Below are 19149 nucleotides of genomic sequence, written 5' to 3' on the forward strand. Positions count from 1 at the left end.
CGTTTCGGAATATAATGTTCATGTAAGTACGAGGTCGAACCCATGGGAGTTGACTAACATCAAAAGAAACTATTTCAAACAAAGCAAGAAGATTTTAACCTAGTTCCAAATATTTGATGAGATTTTGTTTTAGAAAAATAAAAGACAAGTAATAAAAAGATTTAAGATTAAATAGAAAAATGGTTTTCAAATGAGATATGTAAAATAAGATTATTAAGATATTAAAATCCACAAATGCAAGTTCAATAGTATTTATAAGTATATTGATTCCCAAGTTTAGATATAGTTGAAATAAATCACACTATATATTTTTTTTCAAAATACATTTTCTATTCAAGTACAAGTTACTTTGAAAAAGGTAGGATTTTTCGTCACTTATATAAGATATAATTTCTAAGCATTAGTTGTGTTACAACCTAATGAAACTACAAAAAATCAAAGAGATTATGTTTAGGCAAAATATGATACTTATGCTCTAAGAATTAGATATGAATAATTTAATGAAAAACATTTAATCAAAGAATATCATATTTTTGCATAATGAAGAACTAAGTGTAATATGCTTTAACAATCAATAATAGATGAAAAATGCACATCTTTGATAGAAAAATCCATAAACAATGTTGCACAAATGGGAAATCAACATACAACAAAAAATACTATTTAGTTACATTTTGCTTCATCATCATCTTAATAATCTTGAAAAAGATTAGAAGCTCATAACTAGATTGAAATAAAAATTACAAAATAACATACTTGACATGCTCTTCAAAAGATGAAAATAGTAGAGAGAAAATAGTGAAAAGAAGAGAGAAAAATATGAAGTGTAGAAGAGGTTGAAAAGATGAAGAAGAGTCCACCAAATGGTCTTACAAGACTCTATTTATAGGCAAAATATGGAGATTAAATTAATCAAATTAAAATATATAAATTGATTAATTTAATTGTGTTGGGAAGTGGTAGGATAAATAGAGTAAGTGTAAGGATATTGGAAAGATGAAATGTTTGGTTGGATGGAAAATTAGTGAAAAACTAGGGTAAAAAAAATGAATTAGGAATGTTTATTTAGGTAAGAAAAATAGGGAAGAGTGAATTGATATTTGAGTGAAAAGAAAAAAACAATGGGAAGAAAATATGGTTTTTGGCCTTTTGGTGGCTGTGTTGGTAGCTTGGCTGTCTTGGGCGGTTTGGGCCATGGAGCTTCTGGGCTTGTGGAGTTGGGAGCTGCTGAAGGCAGCTTAGAGATGGGCCAGGAGGGCTGGAGTGGAACAGGCCCGTTGGGCAGCTGAAGGCTTCAGCTTGTTGGATTTGAGTCACGGGCCCATGGAGCTTTGCTGAGGAGAGAAGCTTCGGATGTGGGGGAGCTGAAGAGGTAGAGTCAAGCCAGGCGGAGGCATGCGTGGACTGAGGTGATTGGCTGAAGGTGAGGAGGCGTGGGCGTGTGGTGATGTGCTGAAGGAAGGGGCAGCTTGTTGCTTAACGTTGGGAAGCTGGAGCTGGATTGGGCCTGGGCCCGTGTGGCTGGAAGGAGCAGCTGGGAGAGGCAGGCTTCGGGCCTGAAGCCTGGCGGGCTGGGCCTTTAATTTTTCAGTATTGCCATTTTTTTTCTCCTTTCTTCAACTTTAATTATTTTCTTTTCTCTTCTTTTCAAAGTACCAAAATGTACATTGTTTCCTACAAAATAATCATAAACTAAATTAAAATTAATTATTTTCTCTAATAAAATATACCATATAACTTCCATGAAAATATTAATTAAAATTTAATTTACTTAAACATTTAAACTGAAAATTGCATCTTTTTACTCCTAACTTAACAATATTAATTTTAAATAATTAAACTAGAATATTTTACAATAATATAACTATAAAAATACACAAAAATATATAAAATCAAAATAAACCAAATAAATTCAAAATTACTTTAAAAATTAATAAATCAATTAAAAACTCAAGAATTAAGCAATAATTAGAACATAAAAAGTTGTAAAATAACTCTATTTTGTAGAGTTATCAAAGGGAAAACAGAGTAAGTCTTGAAGCTTACCCGTACCTTCCTTCTCCTTCATCTTCTTTGTGATTTTTGAGCTCTTGTTGAGGATTCTAGCTTGGGAAGTAGGCCTTGGGAGTTTGGGAGAGTGGTCTACCATTGAAGAGCATCACAACCTGAGTTTGAGGTAAGTTTCTAGCCACTAGTCCCCTGGTATGCTTTGTTTTGATGTTTAGTTTTAGCTTATGGTTTTGTTGTGGATAGTTGGAATTAATGGAAGTTTTGGTTGGGGTTTAACTTGGGTTTTGATGAGGCAGTGTTATAGATCAAGTTTAGGGGTTGTATTGGATATTTGAGTGGTGTTTGAGCTTGGTTTGAAAGGTTGGTTCCAAGAGAAATCGCAAGGGAAGAAAAACCAGAGTGTTGCCTGAACTGGGGGTTGGGCCGCGGCATGGCCAAGGAGGGTCGCGGCCCTTAGTGGCATTTTGGCCAGAAATGGGTTTTTGGCTTGGGGATTCTAGCCTTAGGCCTCGGGATCGATCCTACTATCCAGTTTAGTAGTATTCGATGTCTCGGAGGCTAGGTTTTGGTTTGGGAACCCTTCGTTATTCATTTTATTGATGGAATCCCATAATTGGTTGTGACCAGGTAACCGCTAAGGGACAAAAAGACAAGTCGTTCTGTCATTAATTCTCGCTCGAACCAGAGGTAAGGAAACTGCACCCCATACGTGACATGCATGGTTGTTCATGAAGCATGTTGATTGTGTAAATGTGGACATGGTTTGATTACTGAATGCTTAGCAACTCTTGCTCACTTGTGCATGGTACTGGCTCATTAGTCAGATTTGGCAAAGGTGTTAGTATCAACTGTGAAGCTATGACTCATTAGTCAGGTTCGACAATGGTACTGGGCACTGGTCACATAGTGCTGACTCATAAGTCAGGACGACCTTAGCGTGATCAACGCAAGCCAATAAAGATTAGATCTAATCGATAACTGCATTGGATGAATTAAAGAGCATTAATTCCGGACCGACCTCAAGTTCGATGAATACTATAAGCGTTTGTGCGACTTACCCATCAGTCACTCATCTGTAAGTTAGAGACTTACCCATCAGTCTCTCATCTGTTTAAGGCTAGTGGCTTAACCAGCAGCCACTCTTCTGTTTAAATTAGTGACTTGCTTGTCAGTCACTCAGTATGGTTTACTAGAACCTCAAGTGATATTCACTCATCTATTTAAGAGTTATAAGCTCTGTGTGATTATAATGATAATCATTTGATAATGTTTATATACAATACTGTGCTTTCTTGTTGGGCTTTGGCTCATGGGTGCTATGTGGTGCAGGTAAAGGGAAAGAAAAGCTCACCCAGTCCTGAGTGGAGAGCTTAGGTGGTGATGTGTACATTTGTGGCCGCTTGACCACCACGACCAAGGAGTTCTCAGAGGAACTAGGGGTTTACCCTATTTTTTTGCCACTTAGGTCGGCAGTGACCATTTTGTGTTATAAACAACTTGTAAATGTTTTGATGAGCTCATGAACAGTTTATATACTTAATAAAATATATCTTTTCCATTTTATTGATTTTCCACCTTAGCATGTTAATAACACTTAGAACACGTTTTTAACCAAAGGACTCGGGTAGCGGGTCAAATTTCTGGTTCACCGTAACTGTTCTGGGGTAACTAGGGCGTTACAACTTGGTATCAGAGCATGCCAAGGTTAAGGTCCCTGTAGACTGGCTGGGCATGTACACACATCACTGAAGTCAAGCTTGACTCATGGTTTGGTAACTATTTATGTAGTTATATGTATAACTGCTTAAATATAGTATATATGCTTCACCTGTATGCATGGGACACCATGTTGAAACTGTGCCCTGAAATATGATAACCTCAGCAACCGTGTGCTAATTAGTACTGAAATTGCTGGAACATACTCATCAGTATGGTTTTTTATAAATTATTATGCGATACATGCTAAGTGTTAAATGCTATAAACATGTATATGCTTGTATAATTGACTGACTGTGGAATGTGATAATTGTCTGCTTGTTCTTGGACCGTAAGGCGGCAAGATGTTTAGTTATTACTACCTGACTGGCCGTATTGATCATTATTTCAGCAAGGTGTCAGATAAGAATGAATCCAGGGCAGACCGATACATCAGCTGGCCAGAGTGATCAAGGCCAGAATAATAATAACAGTCAGGGTCAGGAAAATGACCAGTCTCAGATTCCATAGCCAGCTCCTGCAAACTGGCAGCAGTTGTTTAATGACTTGCAGAAAACAGTGTTGAAACAAGGAGAAGAGCTTCGTCTCCTGAAACAGCAACAAGTGCCTGCAGTGGCTAGTGTATCAGAGGCACCTCCTGTGTCGGTGCCAGCAGCAGAGCAGCTGCCTGAGGTAGGAAATAAATGGGAACCTCTCTATGAAAGGTTCAGGAAGCAACAACCTCTAGTATTTGAGGGCAGTGCAGATCCTGCCAAGGCTGAACAATGGATGAGTATGATTACCACTATCCTTGACTTCATGAGGGTAACTGGTAATGAGAGGGTGGCCTGTGCCACCTATATGTTTCGGGAGGATGCCCGGATTTGGTGACAGGTGATTACCCAGACCAAGAATGTTAATACCCTGAGTTGGGAGGAGTTTCAAACTCTGTTTAATGAGAAATATTACAATGATGCTATTAGGGCAGCTAAAGCTGAGGAATTCATCAGGCTACTTTAGGGAAGTTTGTCAGTCACTGAGTATGCCTTGAAGTTCGATCGTTTAGCAAAATTTTCCATGGAGTTGGTGCCCACTGATGGGACCAGGAGAGAGAAGTCTCTGCAGGGGCTACAGCCCAGATTAGCCTGTGATGTACGTATCACCACTGTGGCTGGGGTTACTACCTATGCACAGGTGGTTGAGAAGGCACTCACAGCTGAGAGTGCAGAGAATGAGATCTGGCGTGATAGTGCAGCCATAAAGGATTTCAGGAGGACAGGTCCTCCATTTATGGGTCCTGGTAGGGGTGTTGGCCCCAGTGATCAGAAGAGGAAGGTTCCTGACACCTTCCCAGTTCCAGGTCCTTATAGGCGGTCTCGTGGTATTTCAATGGGTCGTCCAGGGGGTAGTGAAGCCTGGAAGACTCGTCCTGAATGCCCTAGATGCAAGAGGCGTCATTTGGGAGAGTGTAGGGCGAAGGCCTGCTACTTGTGTGGAGCAGTAGGTCATTTTAAGAAAGATTTCCCCCAGGTAAGAAAGGAAGAACCTAGAAAAGCGGACAGCTCGGCCCCAGCTCGAGTGTTCGCGTTGACACAAGCAAAAGCTGAGGCTTCTCCCTCAGTTATTACAGGTCAGCTTCTTAATGCTAGAACCCGTTATAATGTGTTGATTGATTCTGGTGCTACACACTCTTTTGTTGCTAGTAGTGTTATTGATAGACTGTGTAGACCCTGCGATTTTTATGCTGTGGGGTTTGGTACTCTGTTACCCACTAGAGAGTTAGTGGTATCCAGGAGATGGGTTATGTAGCGCCCTACTACCTTAGAGTCGTTACTAAGTGAGTTTAAAATGTGCAATTAACTCGCTAAGCGAGGTTTTTAGAACAAAAGTGTGATTAAGCAAAAAGTCAAGGTTGTAATCTTTGAAAGTACTCTATTCCATTAAAAGTTCTAAGAGTTTAACATTCGGGATCCCAAAATGAGGTTTGTAAAATATTTACAATTAAAATAGGTTTACAGATGACTAAATATCAAAAACATAGTTTAATACAGCCATTTCTCAAAATTCCCCCAACCAAAGCAGTCGGGCAGGCCAAACATGTACGCGCTGCCCCCACGCCCTCCGTACTCATGGCTGGTTGACTTTCTCCTTGCCTTTACCTACAACACAGAGCACCCGTGAGCCGAAGCCTAGCAAGAAAACTCACACAACACATAACATATGCATAACATATAACCATTATGTCAGATAATCCAGAGATAAACGGATAGTCTATAAGATTTAAACACATATACGGCCATGCCATCCTAGAAGCGTTACCAAAGCCTGGGTTCTCGGTCCACACCGTAAGGATATCCCATGTATCCATTGGGGTCTCACCCTAACCATAAGCACTCCATGTGCTAAGTGATATTCCCGGCCCCACTGCCGCTCTCGGCCTTTTCCGTTCTCTACCCTTCGTCGTTTTCGACTCCTTTGCCGTTCCCGGCTCGTTCGCCGTTCATTCCACTATATCCACACATATAGCATACTTATACAGGATTCAAGCATATAATAATTCAATCAAAGCTACACCCTAACAATAATGCAATCTAGGGTCGTGCCCTGCAACAACACTACGGGCCCTCGCCCTGCTCTACGGGTGCAATAGTTTTCTTACCTGTATCCTGAGCTTCACAATGTACTAAAGCCACGAGCACGGTCCTCTATCCCAAGCCTCTCCGAAGACCTAGTCATAACACATATATAACATACTTTAATACTAACCAATCCAAAACTACTTCCCGGGACCAATCCCACACTCTCGGAATCCCCAAATTCCTAAAACAATGCATCGGAAACATCCCCCGAGCCCCCGGAGCAAAAGCCCAAAAAATGCAAAATTCCTTGTTCTGAAAATAGCCTAGCACCGCGGCGCTGCCCTTGAGGGCCGCGCCGCCCAGCAAGTCAGAGAGCATCCCCCACCCCTGAAGCAGCCTCGCACCGCGGCACCAAAGAACAGGGCCGCAACGCCCCTTCGCGAACCCAGAAATCTGGGTTTTCCTTTGCGTTTTTCCCGAGCCAAAACACCTCCAACTCAACCCAACACACATACCTAAACCCCAAAACCAATTTAAAACCCCAAATGAACGATTATACAACCTATAAATACCAACAACAAACTCAAACATTCAATCACACCCAAAATCCACCCTTGGGTTCCAAATTTCAGAAACTTAAATCATGGCTTCTTGAACATAACCCAGAGCTTGAAAACTATACACCATGCCTCTAAAATCTTAAACCACATTAGGTACGAAAATTTAAACATGTTAAAACTCTTACCTCAGTCAAAACTCAGCTTGAATTCTCCTCAATCCTAGCTTCAAGTCACCTTCCTTTTGATTATCCAAACTGAATTTTCAAATAAAACCAGCCACCCTATCTTTAAATTTCCACACTTAATCTCTGAAAATCAACCTTAAGCTCAAGCAAAAACAGAACATAATCCTTACCTCTGAGTAGTCCTAGCTTAAATTTGACCTTGGTTGTCTCCAATGCCTCTTGAATTTCCTCCTAGGTCTCAAGTTTCACCCCTCCTTCTTGCTTCCCTTTCTTTCCTGCCTTTTCTTCAATTTCAGCATAAACCAAAATAATAAAGTGTTGGACGTGAACCATCTTTCTTTCAGCTAAAACTTATCTACTCTTAGCCAAATGACCATTCTACCCTTCCATAAAAATTCTTTCCTAACTAAACCTCAAGGGCACTTTTGTCATTTCATCTCTATTACTATTCTACCATTTTCCCATCACAACTTGTTACTCTCAGCAGTTACTAATGGTTACTCAAGTTACTCAATCACCAATAACCATTAACCACTAATTCTCAACTCAACTTATGAAATTCCCATAGTACCTCTAGGCTCCTCCCGAGCCGGGTATAAAATCCTGTTGTGACTTTTAAGTTAACTAGCTCCCTAGGACCGTCTCAGCATGTGCATCACATTAATATCACCACACTCACGTGATAAAAATCACATAATACAATTATCACATTTATGCCCTCAGCGGGCTAAAATTACCAATTTGCCCCTAACATACAAACGGGGCCCACATGCATATCTATACCACCTAAACATGCATTCTAATCACATATTCATTCAAATTCACATATATTATCATGTTAATTCAGTTATTCCCCTCCAGGCACGCTAATCAAGGTCCTAAACCTTATTAACAACTTGGGGTGTTACAGGTTAGATCTTTGCCAGTGACAGTGGAAGGCAGAGAGTTATCAGTGGACTTGATAGAGTTGGTTATGACTGACTTCGACATGATATTGGGTATGGATTGGTTGGAAAAGCATGGGGCAACCATTGATTGCAGAATGAAGATGGTCACCTTTGAGCCTGAAGGTGAGGATCCTTTTGTGTTTGTTGGTGCAGTGCATGGACCCCGTATTCCTATGATTTCTGTGCTGAGGGCTAGGGATTTATTGCAAAGAGGTTGCATTGGATTCTTAGGCAGTGTGGTTGATACCACTCAGGTCATGCCAGTGAGACCAAAAGATACTAGACTTGTTTGTGAATTTCTGGATGTGTTTCCAAAAGATTTTCCAGGATTGCCACCACATAGAGAAATTGAGTTCGTGATAGAACTGGCACCAGGGACGGAGCCAGTGTCTAGAACGCCTTATAGAATGGCCCCAGCTGAGTTGAAAGAATTAAAAGTGCAGTTGCAAGAGCTGTTAGACTTGGGTTTTATCAGACCTAGTTTCTCTCCTTGGGGTGCGCCAGTTCTGTTTGAGAAGAAGAAAGATGGTTCTCTGAGAATGTGTATTGATTACAGAGAACTAAATAAGCTAACAATTAATAAGGTATTCTCTAACATCGACCTTCGTTCTGGTTATCATCAGTTGAGGGTCAAGGAAGGAGACATACTGAAGACTGCTTTTCGTACCAGGTATGGGCATTATGAGTTTTTAGTCATGTCATTTGGATTGACTAATGCCCTTGCTGCTTTTATGGATCTGATGAACAGAGTGTTCAAGGATTATCTGGACCAGTTTGTGACCGTCTTCATTGATGATATTCTGGTGTATTCTCAGACTGAGTCAGAGCATGAGCAGCATCTGAGGTTGGTTCTACAGAGACTGAGGGAACACAGATTGTTTGCTAAATTCAAGAAGTGTGAGTTCTGGTTGTCTCAGGTATCCTTTCTTGGACATATTGTCAGTAAGGAGGGGATTAAGGTAGATCCAGCAAAGATTGAAGCGGTCAGAGATTGGCCAAGGCCAAAGAATGCTTCTGAGGTTAGAAGTTTCCTTGGATTGGCAGGTTATTATAGGCTTTTTGTGGAAGGGTTCTCAAAGATAGCTAGTGCTTTGACTGAGCTGACACGCAAGAGCCAGAAATTTGTGTGGTCAGATAAATGTGAGAACAGCTTCCAGGAACTGGAGCAGAGATTGATTACAACTTCAATTCTGAGTCTCCCGACAAATCAGGAGAAGTTTGTGATTTACTGTGATGCTTCTCATCAGGGTTTGGGCTGTGTTCTGAGGCAATCAGAGAAGGTAATTGCCTATGCTTCTCGTCAGTTGAAGGAGTATGAAAAGAGATATCCCACTCATGATTTAGAGTTGGCGGCTGTGGTTTTTCCTTTAAATATATGGAGGCATTATCTATATGGAGAGAAGTGTGAGATCTATACAGACCACAAGTGTAACACCCCAAGTTGCTAATAAGGTTTAGGACCTTGATTAGCGTGCCTGGAGGGAAATAAGTGAATTAATATGATAATATATGAATTTGAATGAATATGTGATTAGAATGCATGTTTAGGTGGTATAAATATGCATGTGGACCCCGTTTGTATGCCAGGGGTAAATTGGTAATTTTAGCCGCTGAGGGCATAAATGTGATAAATGTGTTATGTGATTTGTACCACGTGAGTGTGGTGATATTAATGTGATGCACGTGCCGAGACGGTCCTAGAGAGCTAGTTAACTTAAAAGTCACAACAGGATTTTTAATACCTAGCTCGGGAGGAGCCTAGGGGTACTTTGGGGAAATTTCGTAAGTTGAGTTGAGAATTAGTGGTTAATGGTTATTGGTGATTGAGTAACCTGAGTGACCATTCGTAACTGCTGAGAGTAACAAGTTATGATGGGAAAGTGGTAGAATAATAATAGAAATGAAATGACAAAAAGGGCCTTGGGGTTTAGTTAGGAAAAGGGTTTCTATGAGGGGTAAAATGGGATTTTGGCAAAGGTTTAGATTACTTCATCTCAGGGAAAGATCATTCACGTTATTCTCACTTGGGCAATTCAGTTTTGTTGAAAATTGGAAGAAAATCAAAAGGAAAGGGGAAAAGAAGAAGGGGCTGAAGTTGGGAGATCTAGGAGGAAATTCAAGAGAGATTGGAGATAACCAAGGTCAAATTTAAGCTAGGACTACTCAGAGGCAAGGATTATGTTTTGTTATTGCTTGAGTTCAAGGTTGATTTTCAAAGATTAAGTGTGGAATTTAAAGATAGGATGGCTGGTTTTTATTGAAAATTCAGTTTGATAATCAAGAGGAGTTGGTTTAAAGCTGGGATTGGAGGAAGTTCAAGCTGAGTTATTGATTGAGGTAAGAGTTTTGTCACCTTTGAATTTTCATATCTGGTATGGTTTGAGATTTTAGAGGCATGGATTATATTTTTCAGGCTCTGGTTTAGGTCTTAGAAGCCATGGTTTAAATTTCTGAAATCTGAAACTCAAGTGTGGATTTTGGGTGTGATTGTGTAATTAAGCTTGTTTATGATGTTTATAGGTTATTAAAGGGTTCATTTGGGGTTTTAAATTGATTTTGGGGCTTAGGTACTTGTTTGGGTTGAATTGGAGTTGTTTTGGCTCGGGAAAAATGCAGGGGAAAACCCAGAAATTTGGGTTCACGTAGGAGCGCCGCGACCCTGTTCTTTGGTGCCGCGGCGCAAGGCTGCATTAGGATGAGGGAAAAGCCTATGGGTACCGCGACCCTTGATGGGAGTGCCACAGCCCTAGGCTATTTTTGGCAGCCAAATATTGCATTTTTAGGGCTTTTGCCCGGGGGCTCGTGGGATGGTTCCGATACATTGTTTTAGGGAATTAGAGGTCCCGAGGGTACGGAATTGGTTCCGGGAAGTGGTTTTGGGATTGGTTAGTATTAAAAGTTTTTTATATGTGTTGTGACTAGGATTTCGGAGAGGCTCATGATAGAGGACCGTGCTTGTGACCTTGGTGCATCGGAAAGCTCGAGATACAGGTAAGAAAATTGTAGCACCTGTAGAGCAAGGCACGGGCCCATAGTATTGTTGCAGGGCGTGGCCTTAAGTTGTGTTATTGCTAGGATGTAGCTTTAAATGAATTATTACATGTTTAATTGTTGTTTGCGAATGCTATATGTGGTTATAGCAGAATGAACGACAAAGGAGCCGGGAACGGCGAAGGGCCGAGAACGGCATTGGGGCCGGGAATATCACTTAGCACATGGAGTGGTTATGGGTAGTATACATGGGATATCCTTACGGTAAGGTCCGAGATCCCAGGCTTTGGTAACGCTTCTGGGACGGCATGGCCGTACTTGTTTAGTCTGTGGGACTATCTGATTTGTCTGTGGATTGTCTAACGTGTTGATTATAATATGCATATGTTATGTGCTATATGAGTTTTCTTGCTGGGCTTCGGCTCACGGGTGCTCTGTGTTGCAGGTAAAGGCAAAGAGAAAGTCAACCAGCCATGAGTACGGAGAGTGTGGGGGCGGCGCGTACATGTTTGGCCAGCCCGACTGCTTTGGTTGAGGGCATTTTGAGAAATGGTTGTATTAAACTATGTTTTTTATAATTAGTCATCTGTAAACCTATTTTGATTTGTTAATATTTTACAAACCTTACTTTGGGATCCCGAATGTTAAACTCTTAAACTTTTAATGAAATAAAGTACTTTTTTTAAAGATTACAGCCTTGACTTGTTGTTTAATCACACTTTTGTTCTAAAAACCTCGCTTAGCGAGTTAATTGCACGTTCTAAATTCACTTAGTAACGGCTCTAAGGTAGTAGGGCGTTACAACAAGAGCCTGAAATACTTCTTCACCCAGAAAGATCTTAATATAAGGCAAAGACGTTGGCTGGAGTTGGTAAAAGATTATGACTGTGAGATTCTGTATCATCCAGGAAAAGCTAACGTGGTAGTTGATGCTTTAAGCCGGAAGGTTTCGAGACAGATTCATGGTATGAGGCTAATAGCCAGGGAGTTAGCAAATGATATGACCAGAGCTGGTATAGAGTTGCTGGTGGGCCAGTTAGCTAACATTACGCTACAATCTACGCTATTGGAGAGGATCAAAGAGGGTTAGTTGGGTGATCCACAGCTGATCAAGATCAGAGAGGATGTTCTGGCTAGAGCATCCAGAGATTATACAGTGTCTGAGTTAGGTTTGCTGAGATACAAGGGGCGGATATGTGTTCCGCTGGACACTGCTTTGAGGCGAGAGATTCTGGATGAATCTCATACTACACATTACTCTTTGCATCCATGCACCACGAATATATATCAGGATGTGAGATCATTGTATTGGTGGCCGAGGATGAAGAGGGATGTAGTGGAATATGTGGCTAAGTGCTTGACATGTCAATAGGTCAAGGCTGAGCATCAGAGGCCAGCAGGGTTATTGCAGCCTCTGGATATCCCATAATGGAAATGGGAAGACATCACAATGGATTTTGTGGTGGGCTTACCCAGGACTGTTGGTCAGCATGATTCTATTTGGGTGATAGTGGATCGCTACACCAAGTTAGCTCACTTCCTGCCAGTGAGGACTACTTATACAGTTGACTAGTATGTAGATCTCTATGTGAAAGAGATCGTGCGTCTCCATGGAGCACTTAGGTCGATCGTGTCAGATCAGGACCCCACTTTTACTTCCAAGTTCTGGGGGAGTTTGCAGAAGGCCATGGGGACACAGCTGAAGTTCAGTACTGCTTATCATCCTCACACAGATGGGCAATCTGAGAGGACGATCCAGATTCTGGAAGACATGCTGAGAGCATGTGTGCTGGACTTTGGTGGATCTTGGAGTAAGTATCTGCCTTTGATAGAGTTCTCCTACAATAACAGTTATCAGTCTACCATTGGAGTTGCACCTTATGAGATGTTGTATGGTAGGAAGTGTAGATCTCCCATTCATTGGGATGAGACAGGTGAAAGGAGATACTTAGGTCCTGAGGCAGTTCAGAGGACCAGTGAGGCCATTGAGAAGATTAGAGCTCGAATGCTCGCTTCTCAGAGTAGACAGAAGAGCTATGCAGATCCCAAGCGCAGGAACGTGGAGTTCCAGGTAGGAGACTATGTTTTCCTTAAAGTCTCGCCATGGAAAGGGGTGAGAAGGTTTGGGAAGAAAGGCAAGCTGAGTCCTAGATTTGTAGGTCCATTTGAGATCCTGGAGAGGATTTGTCAGGTGGCTTACAGATTGGCCTTGCCTCTAGCGTTTTCGGCCATGCATAATGTGTTTCATGTTTTAGCTCTTCGAAGGTATGTATCTGATGTGAGCCATATTTTGAGTTATGAAGATCTGGGGCTTGAGCCAGATCTCTCCTTTAAGGAGCAGCTAGTTCAGATACTTGACATAAATGATAAGGTCCTCAGGAATAAGATGATACCTTTGGTTAAGGTGTTGTGGAGGAACAGCAAGGTTGAGGAAGTGACCTGGGAGCTGGAGTCAAATATGTAGAGTTAGTATCCCGAGTTGTTCAGGTAAATTTTGAAGACGAAATTTTAGTAAGGAGGGGATAGTTATAATGCCCTGAATCCCTAATGCGGTTTAGTGGCTGGATTAGTAGGCCAGGAGGGCCATAATTGTTTAATTATGCCATTAAATGACAATATGCATGTTTATGTGAATTATATTATAATATGATATTATACGCATGCATGTGGGTCCACATTTTAAATTACAGGGGTGTGATGATAATTTGGCCCGTTGAGGGTATAATTGTATATTTGTATGCATGTTGGTGATATATTGTTGAGACCACATTATAATGTGGGTTTGTTCGAGCTATCTGGCATGAGACGATCTTGGATTATTGTTAAGCGGTCTAGTCATAACAGGTTCAAGTTCAAAGCTCGGGATGAGTCTCGGGGTGATTATAATGATTAGAGCGTTACCGGGAGTTAAAGGGTAACAGGATATGAATTATTAGTGTTTGAGATTATCGAGAATAGCGGGAATGGGAGAGCGTTAATTATGATTAACGAGATAGGTTGGAAATGATAAATTTACCCTTGGGAGCCTTTAGAAACCCTTAATTGACCTAGGGGTATAATGGTCTTTTTATCCCTAGGATAGATATAAACTAATTTAGGCTGTGGATTTGAAGGGAAAACAGAGCAAGTCTTGAAGCTTACCTGTACCTTCTTTCTCCTTCATCTTCTTTGTGATTTTTGAGCTCTTGTTGATGATTCTAGCTTGGGAAGTAGGCCTTGGGAGTTTGGGAGAGTGACCTACCATTGAAGAGCATCACAACCTGAGTTTGAGGTAAGTTTCTAGCCACTAGTCCCCTGGTATGCTCTGTTTTGATGTTTAGTTTCAGCTTATGGTTTTGTTGTGGATAGTTGGAATTAATGGAAGTTTTGGTTGGGGTTTAACTTGGATTTTGATGAGGGAGTGTTATAGATCTAGTTTAGGGGTTGTATTGGATATTTGAGTGGTGTTTGAGCTTGGTTTGAAAGGTTGGTTCCAAGGGAAATCGCAAGGGAGGAAAAACCAGAGTGTTGGCTTAACTGGGGGTTGGGCCGCGGCATGACCAAGGAGGGTCGCGACCCTTAGTGGAATTTTGGCCAGAAATGGGTTTTTGGCTTGGGGATTCTAGCCTTAGGCCTCGGGATCTATCTTACTACCCAGTATAGTAGTATTCGATGTCTCGGAGGCTAGGTTTTGGTTTAGGAACCCTTCGTTATTCATTTTATTGATGGAATCCCATGATTGGTTGTGACTAAGTAACCGCTAAGGGACAAAAAGACAAGTCATTCTCAAGAGTCGTTCTTAAATTTATTCTCGCTCGAACCAGAGGTAAGGAAACTGCACCCCATACGTGTCATGCATGGTTGTTCATGAAGCATGTTGATTGTGTAAATGTGGACATGGTTTGATTACTGAATGCTTAGCAAATCTTGCTCACTTGTGCATGGTACTGGCTCATTAGTCAGATTTGGCAAAGGTGTCAGTATTAACTGTGAAGTTGTGACTCATTAGTCAGGTTCGGCAGTGGTACTGGGCACTAGTCACACAGTGCTGACTCATAAGTCACGACGGCCTTAGCGTGATCAACGCAAGCCAATAAAGATTAGATCTAATCGATAACTGCATTGGATGACTCATAGTGCATTAATGCCGGACCGACCTCAAGTTCGATGAATACTATAAGCGTTTGTGCGACTTACCCATCAGTCACTCATCTGTAAGTTAGAGACTTACCCATCATTCTCTTATCTGTTTAAGGCTATTGGCTTACCCAGCAGCCACTCTTCTGTTTAAATTAGTGACTTGCTTGTCAGTCACTCAGTATGGTTTACTAGAACCTCAAGTGATATTCCCTCATCTCTTTAAGAGCTATAAGCTCTGTGTGATTATAATGATAATCATTTGATAATGTTTATATACAATACTGTGTTTTCTTGCTGGGCTTTGGCTCATGGGTGCAATGTGGTGCAGGTAAAGGGAAAGAAAAGCTCTCCCAGTTCTGAGTGGAGAGCTTAGGTGGTGATGTGTACATCTGCGGCCGCTTGACCACCACGGCCAAGGAGTTCTCAGAGGAACTAGGGGGTTTACCTTATTTTTTTGCCGGTTAGGTCGGCGGGTTTGTAAATTTGAAACAGTAGTGACCATTTTGTGTTATAAACAACTTGTAAATGTTTTGATGAGCTCATGAACAGTTTATATACTTAATAAAATATATCCTTTCCTTTTTATTGATTTTCCACCTTAGCCTGTTAATAACACTTAGAACTTGTTTTTGACCAAAGGACTCGGGTAGCGGGTCAAATTTCCAGTTCACCGTAACTGTTCTGGGGTAACCAGGGTATTACAAAATTTACATACATTATCAACCTTAAATTCATTATAGATTTACAAACAATTTTTTTAAAACAAAACCAAGAACAGAACAATCTCAGGCAGATTAAAGAAACATTCAAACATTGCCAGATTATTTTTTTTTTTGAGAAAAGAGAAGAAAAAAACCCAGGCAGATTTGAACATCAAACCCGCTCGTCAACATCCTCCATCGTTGTTCAGAAACCCAAATCAGTGTTGCCCATCTCATCCTTCATTTTCCTAGCCCCGTTCGAGCTCCGTCAGCATTTTTCCTAGCTCGTCACAAGCTTTGCTCTGAGCGCTTTTCTGAGAGTCGGTCTTTGCCTAGGCGACATTTTATACGTCTCGTCTTCCTGTTCTTCAATTTTTTATTTTGATGTTTTATTCACCCACCCTCTAGAAGTAGATTAATCAGTATAATCAGAATATACAATTGCCAAATTGAGAGAAATAGATCTCACTTTCTACACAAAGACAAAGGAAATAAGTAAGAAAAGAAAAAGGAAAGACAAAGACCCATGAAGATGTAGAAGAACAGATGACCCCAGAGGTAAGCACAAGCGACGAAAATGGGAAAGCACAGGCGCTCGATTGAGTGGAAGGAAACGATGCTGGGGATTGGCTGGGGGCTCAATGACGACACAGACCCAGATTTGGAACGATGCATCATCAACAAAGGTGTCGATGAAAGCTTCCAAACTGTAGGGCTCGCATGTGTCGTCGGCAGAGGTATGGTGTTGCGTATGTAGTCGACGAGAGGTGTTTTCCTACGAGTCACCTAATTCAAAGAAGAAGAAGAAGTCGGAAGGAGAGGAGAGGACGAAGAGAAAAGAAAAAATTAATGTTTTTTTTTACTTTTTTTAAAAAAAAAAGTATCTATTTTAAAATCATTTTGATATATTATCTATTTTAAAATCTATTTTTAATAATTTGATTAATTCTTAACTTATTAAAATTAAGGGTATTTTGGTCATATTTAAAAAAATATTTGACCAAAATCTGGTACAGGGTACTCTTTTGTTCCATTTTGCAAAACGTAGGGTCCAAATTATCATTTAACGAAACACAAGGTTTAATCGGTAACTTTTGCAAAACATAGGGTCAAAATAGTATTTACCCTTAAAAATTTAGTGACAAATAAATGGTCATATATACTTCTTGAACTGATATCTTCTTCCTTATTAATTTTGGTATTTTTTTTTAGATCTACACATCTAAAATGTGTACACAGATTTAGGAAGTTCAAAACTTGAAAATACCCCAAAGTTCAAAATAATACCCCTAAATTTTCAAAGTTTGGTATGTTTTCAAGCTTTAAACTTCTAAAATGTGTATGTACAATTCTCAGATGTGTAGTTCACAAAAAAATATAAAAATTAAAAAAAAATCAACTCAAACGGACAGCCGAGTGAAAAGTTATGCACTTTTTATGAATTGCATCGAGGTGTGCATGTTGAAGTGGCATCGATGTGTGTTGAGGCTGATGATTTTTTTTCATGAAAATCATGATTTTTAAGGGTCTATCAAGCTTGGCATCAAGACACATCGATGTGTATCGAGGTATATTGAGTTTTCTGCAAATTTTTACATTTCAAATCTAAAAAATTGTGAAAAAAATTACAAAAAAACCCAAAAAGTTCATGCACGGATCTATTCAAAATGCCCAAATTAGTGTCTTAATTGAACTTTTAGTGGGTTTAAGTTTTATATCATCAAAAACTATCATGAGACATTTATTTTAGTCTCCATTGATACTTTAAGAGAGAAGAAAAAAAGGGAAGATGATGCCAAAGGTTGTGATGTTTTTTCAAATAAATTTGGTGGTGATGATGATTTTGTGGTGGCTCTCATGACTCTCCAAAGAATCTAATGGTGACCCAAGAGAGAGTGAGAGAAGAGAGATGAATGCTAAAAAATTGAAAAATTTATTTTCGGAAACCAAACAAATAGTTGTATTATTTTTAAATTAGGTAAATGATGATTTTTTTTTTAGATATATAAAGATACCCTATGCATAAATTCCCAAATTTTGTTAGAAAAAATCAGTAATGAATAGTAATTTTTGTTGTCCCACATTGTTTAAGAATGAAAAATCTCATTAGATAGAAACTATAAATAAACCTTAGTGGTCTTAGTTTCTTTTACACCACAAACATATAAATGTATATATTTGTCTTCCTTTGAAGATTAAGATATATATTTTCAATATTGTTTTTCCTTTTTTACTCTTTAGAGTTCTTAAATCTTTTGTAGTGTGATAGAGTTCAGACATATTTGGTTCGACGAAATAATTGAGTTACTTGTCGTTCACCGTTGTATCTTGAGAGATAGATGTCGAAACTTTTTGGAGGCGGCAAATCTGTTTTAAGGAAACTGTGTGTTACATAGGCCTCGATTTTTATTTTGTTCATTATAAGTATTGTCTAACTTAATTATAATTGTTATTAATATTGTGTTATTTATAATTATAATATTGTTATTTATACTATAATTATTTATATTGTGTTATTTATAATTATAATAATATTTTTATTTATATTATAGCTATTTATATTGTGTTATTTATAATTATAATATTTATGTATCTTTAATTTAATAGATATAAATATTGTGTTTATCATATTGCGTTTATTCAAGTATTATATACGTTATGTTTTTCCTACAATCTCAAAATAGATTATTGTTTAAATATAATATTTGAATTTTGATATATCTATTAGTGATTGTGGATGCGGTTCTTCGTCAACAGGTAATTATATGAATAAATAGACGGATTAGTGCTAAATGATGAGCCGTAATATGTAGATATTTATGTGTCAAACTGGCGAGAATAGCTTAAAGGGAAGGTTATAACTCGTTTCTTTTTAGGTGGTTCGAAGGTTAAAATCTATCTAGTCCACCAGTCAATATTATTGATATTTCTCTGATAATCCTCACAGGGTGTTTCTTTACAAATTAGAAGCCAACCCTTCGCAACACCCAAGGTCTCCATATTTATAGGGAGAGGGCACCTGGATATTGGCAAAGAGGGTCATCCCGTGACCTTCTTACCCATCATGTCACTTCTGTGACAATTATGATTAATTCCTAAAACCTGACAATGAAGTGTGTCTAATCAATAGGTAAGGGAGATAAGGGGCTGCATGGCCCAAACTAGTCGTGGGGTGCCTGAACACGCATGTTTATGCTGCGTGTCCGAGATTTCAGGAATGGAGTAGACACGTGATGTCTGATATGCGCACGTTTACATTGCGTGGTTGACTTTATAAAGGGTCGGAGGTGTCAGCTCCAGGTCCCACCCCGAGCTTGATGTAATCCCAGCTCGCGATGTTCATACTACTGACATGATGCCTT

This window comes from Humulus lupulus, chromosome 3, assembly GCF_963169125.1.
Source record: "Humulus lupulus chromosome 3, drHumLupu1.1, whole genome shotgun sequence".
In the NCBI taxonomy this organism is placed as follows: domain Eukaryota; kingdom Viridiplantae; phylum Streptophyta; class Magnoliopsida; order Rosales; family Cannabaceae; genus Humulus; species Humulus lupulus.